The sequence below is a fragment of the Taudactylus pleione genome, unplaced genomic scaffold (genome assembly GCF_031769625.1).
Source record: "Taudactylus pleione unplaced genomic scaffold, aTauple2 ptg000046l, whole genome shotgun sequence".
Taxonomy (NCBI): Eukaryota; Metazoa; Chordata; class Amphibia; order Anura; family Myobatrachidae; genus Taudactylus; species Taudactylus pleione.
Window position 1 is genome coordinate 5665072 of NW_028284448.1, and position 7063 is coordinate 5672134.

A 7063-nucleotide genomic window follows, 5' to 3' on the forward strand; every position below is an offset into this window, starting at 1 on the left:
ATATGAGATGAATAATTTGCCTTATCCATTGTTTCTAATTTGAAAACTGCAGATATAATGGAGGGAGGTGTCTGATGGGGTAAGGGTGACAGGCGAAAAATTTGTTATGAAATCCTTAACTGAAGTTATTCAGATTCTTTTTCTGAAGATGTTGCTGTTTAGAACATTATTGGAAGATGGAATCTAAAGTCCATATCAGCAGTTGTTATCGAAAATTGCTTAAATAAAGCAGGAACTACTCAGAGAGTATCAATGTAGGACAAGATGTAACCACAAAATGGTTGCCAGTAGCATGGCATCCTTTATATAGGGTTGTGACCTGCATTGTGACTTCACATTGCATTCAGGCAGCTGCTGGAGATGGCTGTAGCTTAGATCAGAGGTTCCCAAACTTGGTCCTCAAGGCACCCTAACGGTCCAGGTTTTAATGGGTATCTATTGTTGAGCACAGATGGTTAAAAGGATCAAAAGACTGAGTACTAATTAAGTCACCTTTGCCAAAGCATGGTTATCCTTAAAACCTGGACCGTTAGGGTGCCTTGAGGACCGCGTTTGGGTACCTCTGGCTTTAGATCAACTCTGGTGAGAATAGAAAAGACGGTGCACAGGTGATGACAGTGTAACTGAGTTCAGGAAGATGGCCGGGCCCCAGAGGTGGCCTGGGCCCTGTAGCAGCCCCATCCTCTGCACCTACTGTAGTTATACCCTTCCCTGTGAGTGGCAGTCAGTCTGCTAAAGATTGGAAGGCTATGTAAGGTGACACAATACTTTCAATAGATTGTTTCAGTAGTTATAGATCTGAAATCTGCTGCAAAATTGGACAGCTGTGGAGGCATATATTGGGTGTTAAATCTGCGTCCAGGTCTCCAGGAGGATTGTGTCAACAGTCTGGTCTGGATTTGGATCCTCGGAGGATTGGACAAGTGTTTACCCATATTAAGTCACGCAACGTCATATCAGATAAACGATTTGCTTTAATCATTGTTCCTAAATTAAAAAAACAATGCAGATTAAATGGAGGGAGGTATCTGAAGGGATAAGGGTGACATGCCATAATTTGTTATATTGTCCTTACCTGAAGATGTTGTTCAGATTCTTTTTCTGAAGATGTTTCTGTTAAGGACCTTATTGGAAGATGTAATCCAAAATCCATATCAGCAGTTGTTATTGAAAGTCACTTAAATAAAGCAGGAACTACTCAGATAGTTTCAATGTAGGACAAGATGTCACCACAAAATGTCTGCCAGTAGCCGGGCATCCTTTATACAGGGCTGTGACCTGCATTGTGACATCACAATGCATGCAGGCAGCAGTAAGAGACGGCTGTAATTTAGATCAACTCTGGGCCCAGATGTCCTGCAGCAGCACTCTGGTGAGAATAGAAAAGCCAAGGCTCAGGAGATGGCAGTGTAATAGTGCAGGAAGAGGGCCAGGCCCCAGAAGCGGCCTTGGCTCTGTAGCAGCTCCATTCTCTGCCCCTACTGTAGCTACGCCCTTGCCTTTGAGTGGCGATTGGTCTGCCAAAGATTAAAAGAGTACGTATGGTGACTCAACTCACCAGATGCAGATCTCAGTTCTGCTGCAAAATTGACAGGTAAGAAGGTATATATTGGGTATTAAATCTGCATCCAGGTCTCCAGTAAGATTGAGTCAACAGTCTAGTCTGGAGTTAGATCCCCAGAGGATCGGGCATATGTGTACCTATATTAAGTCATGCAGCGTCATACCAGATGAATGATTTGCTTCATCCATTGTATCTAATGGTGCATACATACGGTCAGATTTTTCCTTCAGATCTGAACGATAACGATTTAAAAATCGTTCAGTCGTTCATATCTGAAGGTAAATCTGACATATCTGACATGCCTGAACGATGCGCGTTCCCGTTTGACAGATAACGATATCTGACATCTGATGTGTTTGCAGTCAGACTTGGACGATTCCATTCATTTTAATGCAGTCAAAAATTGTTCAAACGTTCAAATCGTTCAAAACTTTGGTAAAATCGTTCAATCGTTCATCTGACAAATCTGACAAATCTGACCGTGTGTATGCTCCATAAATTAAAAACTGCAGATAAAATGGAGGGATAAGGGTGACAGGCCAAAATTTGTTAGAGGGCCAAATGTAATAGGATCAGGGGCATATCTACCCATTGGCCAGGATGGCACTCGCCAGGGGAGCTGACCAAAAGGGGGGTGCTGTCCAGCAGTGCCACCAGCAGCCAAGGGGTGGACTACCACCCTCATTAGTCCCCCGGCCCCAAAAGTGTGGGGCAGACCGTAATGAGAGCGGTCTGCCCTACACAGTTTACAAACACACAGCTGCCAGCGGCGGATGTGTGTTTGTTATAGCAGCCTGGTATAGCAGCCAGCCAAAGAGAGTCAGACAGACTCTCATTGGCTGCACCATCGTCCATGGAGGGAGCCAGCTGGAGCTCACTCATGAGCTTCGTCTTCCGGCTCTCCCTGCAGCGGGTGATGGTAGAGACGTCATGAATAGAGTGTGTTTTAGTAAATTGCGAGTTTTGTGCTAAACACGCACTTTTTCACAACTCTCCGATGTAATAGGGTGTTAGTTCATGTAAACTCGCAATTTTTCAGAGTTACTAAAAATCTCCATTCTCAAACTCGCATCCAGCTGTTTTCCCATTGAAAACTATCAACTTGCCCAATGTAATAGGGTGTCTGTTTCAGACTCGCAAAAAAAAGTTAACCAAAAGTCCCCAAATAATAGACCTGCTTCAGGATAGCGAGTATATCCTGAGCAGGTCATATTAACACAGAAACATACACATATCCATGAGATACGTGCACATTTCTGGTTGTGGAGAAACGGGACAAAATGAGTAGGGGTCCCCTGTAATCTCCATAACCAGCACCAGACTTTCTAGCGGGGGGTGTAATACCACAGCCAGGGAAGACCTTTAACCATTTTCTCAGCCAAAGCATTACCCCTGACCGCTAGTCAGCCCAGGCCAGGGATCTCTGGGGAGTTGGGGACCCCCCACTAAAGGGGTCCCCCTCTCTAGGGCGCCCCAGGCCACTACTGATAACCTGGGACTATCCTCGGCACCCCAGGGCCGTGGGTGCCGGGTTGATAGTGTTATTGTGTAGTGTAAAATGGATGTTTATATATTGTTTTTAGCTGTGGTACTACACGTCCCAGCAAGCCTCCCCCGCATGCTGGTATTTGGAGAACCACAGGTACCAGCATCCGGGGCATTATGGGCCTGCTGATACCTGTAGTTCCACAACCAAAGAAATATGTAAAATAACACAACACACACCGTGACTGTAAAAGTTTATTATAACATACATACACACTCACACTCACTAACACACATACTCACCTAGTATCCCTGATGCCATCATGTCCACTTGTCCAGTAGATAATCCGTATGGGTACCTATAATAAAAATCTATACTCACCTCTCCTATGCGTAGTTCAGGTCCACTTCATTCCATGTAGGCATCCCGGGGTTAAAAAATCTAACCAATAATACCTGAAACCAAGCCCGACTGAGGAAAGGTATGTGTGTGTACACATACCTTTCCTCCGCGAGAATGACTGGGGCCCATGTGCGCCCCGTCATTGCAGGAGCCGCCAGCCAATCAGTGGGCGTCTCCGTTGGAGCTGCTCGCTGATTGGCTATGTGCGGTCAGCTTGTCCTCTTCATAGACTTCAATGGGGAGAAATCTCCATTGAAGTCTATGGTGGGAAACGCGACATTGAATCCAATGATGTAACCACAAGGTTCACCTCAAGTAACCTTGTGGTTACATCATTGGATACAATGTCGCATTTCCGACCATAGACTTAAATGGAGATTTCTCTCCAGTGAAGTCTATGGAGGAGATGAGCTGACTGCACACACCAATCTGCGAGCTGCTCCGATGGAGACACCCATTGATTGGCTGGCGACTCCTGCAATGATGGGGCACATGTGGGCCCCTGTCATTCGGGCTGTAGAATATGTATGTGCACACACATACCTTTCCTCAGTCCGGCTTGGTTTCGGGTATTATCATTTTTATATTTTTAACCCCCTGGATGCCTACTTGGAATGAAGAGAACCTGAACTACACATAGAAGAAGTGAGTATGGATTTTTTATTATAGTTACCCCTATGGAATTCTACTGGACAAGTGGACATGATGGCATCAGAGATACTAGGTGAGTATGTGTGATAGTGAGTGTGAATGTATGTTATATTAAACTTTTACTGAAAGAGTGTGTTGTGTTTATGTATTTCTTTGGCTGTGGAACTACAGGTACCAGTGGGCCCGTAATGCCCCGCATGCTGGTACTTGTGGTTCTCTAAGTACCAGCATGTGGGGGAGGCTTGTTGGGATATGTAGTACCACAGCTAAAGACCATATTTAAACATCTATTTTACACTACACTTTGACATTATCAACCCGGCACCCCCCACCCGAGGGTGCCGGGGATAAACCCAGGCTATCAGCCAAGGCCTGGTCTGCCCTGGAGAGGGGGACTCCTTTATTGGGGGGTCCCAACTCTCCAGGGATCCCCGGCCTGGGCTGACTAGCGGTCAGGGGTAATGCTTTGGCCAGGGAAACCAGTGAAAGGTTTTTCCTGGCTGTGGCATTACCCCCCTGCTAGAAAGAGTTCGGTGCTGGTTATGGAGATATAGGGAACCCCTACTCATTTTGTCTCCTGATTTTCTACAACCAGGGCTGGCTCAGCAAAGCCCTGTACTGGTTCTTAATATACAGGGGACCCCTACACATTTTTTACCCTGTATTTTTAGAACCAGGATAGGCTTTAGAAAGCCCGGTGCTGGTTATTTGGGCGGGGACTGCACATCTTTTTTTTTTTTGTTTAAACACACACAGAAGCCATCATAGATCTCACTGATCTGTGATGGCATCTGTATAACTCGCACCTTTTAATGCTAGTTGCATTTAAAGGTGTCAGTTTTACATAGTCATAAACTTGCCTAAATTCGCATATGTATGTAGTAGCCTCGAGTTGAAAAGTTTGCAGGCTATTACATTTGCGAGTTACAGCTCAAACTCGCACCTTTAAAAATGAAGGTGCGAGTTTGTACTGTTACTAAAACTGACAACTTCCTCCGTACCTTCCCATATAATTAAAATGTCATCAATATATCTCTTATAAAATGTGACATTCTTCTCAAAGGGGTTGTTATTATAAATGAAATTTTTCTCTCACTGTCCCATAAATAAATGAGCAAAACTTGTGGCGAAAGTTGTCCCCATCGCCGTACCACATATTTGTCGATAAAACTTGTCTAAAAACGTAAAATAATTATGGTTCAGAATAAAATACATAATATCACATAATAATTCCCTATGTGGTATACTGATAGACGGATCTGTTTCTATAAAATCCCTGCATGTATCAATCCCTTTATCATGCTCTATACAAGTGTACAGGGATTGTACATCTATGGTTACCCATTTGTACGAGTCTTTCCATCTGATTTTCTCTACCATTTGAAGCACACTTGTGCTTCTCCGACTCTACAGGCACCAAAGAATACAAAATCAAACAAAATATGAACTGTACCTCAACATCTATTATCTATTAGAGTGTTCATGTGGAACTAAATATATTGGCAAAAACCAAAAGACCTTTGAAATTAAGGATCCAAGAGCACATCAGAAATATTAAACACACTGTTTCCAAACATTTCATATCACACCATAATTCAGACCCAGAGGAATTGACCTTCAAGGCGATAGAACAAGTGACTATGGGAGAAAGAGGAGGGGATCTTGCCAAGAAACTATTGCAACGCGAGATGTACTGGATATTCGAATTGAAAACTATGGCTCCAGAAGGATTCAATGATAGCTATGAAATAGCACCCTTTATATGAATCCTGACATCTGTGGACACCCACATAAGTATCTACTTAGGTGAGTATACCTGTTGAAGATGTCTACAGTCAAACCTTCCTCTCAATGCCCAATCTCGTCTGATCTTGGAAGCTAAGTGTGGTTGGGCCCGGATAGTACTGGGATGGGAGACCTCCTAGGAAGTCCGGGTGCTGTAGATGTATCTTTTTGGAGGTATACAGAAGTATTGGCCCATCAATCAAATGAAAATGAAGAAACATTCTGAAGTATCTTTGGATCATGAAAAATAAATTTTGTCCCTTTCAAATTGATGAATGAACTCTCCACTCCGCTGCTATCCTGTTATAGGCTGGAGATCGAAGGGCTTTCCCAATATAATGTTGTTACCTATTAGTTATCTATAGCCATACCTACTTCCTAATGCCCAATCTCGTCTGATCTTGGAAGCTAAGAGTTGTTGGGCTCGGGCAGTACTTGGATGGGGGACCTCCAAGGAAGCCCGAGTGCTGTAGCTAGCAAGTTTGGGTTAAAAGAAACATTATGGCCCCCTACAGAAGAACAGATTTACTGCCATCTATCATCCTAAGAAATAGAAGCTATGTGAAACCATTGGCAGATTTTAACTATTGTCTTGGCAATATTAATCTTTTGGAAGAAAAATCCTTTCTTCCAAATTAAAACACTCCGGAGTACCATTGACTATGAAATAATAATTATTTACACAACAATTCTCGGACTGAATATATCAAATGGAGAATAAAGAATAAAGAAAGACTTATATCATATTTAATTCAATAATAAGTTTCTTGATACAAAAACCGAAAGGAATTTATAGCTATCCCAGATTAATAGATATTAGAAATCAATATTACCTGTCCCATATTAGCATCAGTCCACCTCTCCCCTCTTCCCCCCCTTTCTTATGTCTGTATATGGACTTTATATAATTGATATGTGGGTATACAACATGTCTGTTTAATGTGTCTTTATGTCTGTACATGGACTTTATATAATTGATAAATGGGTATACAGAATGTCTGTTTAAAATACATAAATGCTATAGGAATTAGATCTAAGAATATCGAACTGTAGTGGAAACACTTCATTTAGAACCAAGTATATATTGTAAATATTACTCTAGTTTCTTTCTAGATAACCTACAAAATGGCGCCCACCAGGAAGGTGACACTATCGCATCCCGTTTTGACCAATTG

General features: G+C 42.8%; 1 pseudogene; it reads left to right on the forward strand.

Moving 5' to 3' along the window:
- The first annotated feature begins 5930 nt into the window (after positions 1 to 5930).
- LOC148537640 (5S ribosomal RNA) lies at positions 5931 to 6049 on the forward strand (annotated as a pseudogene).
- The last annotated feature ends 1014 nt before the right edge of the window (positions 6050 to 7063 follow it).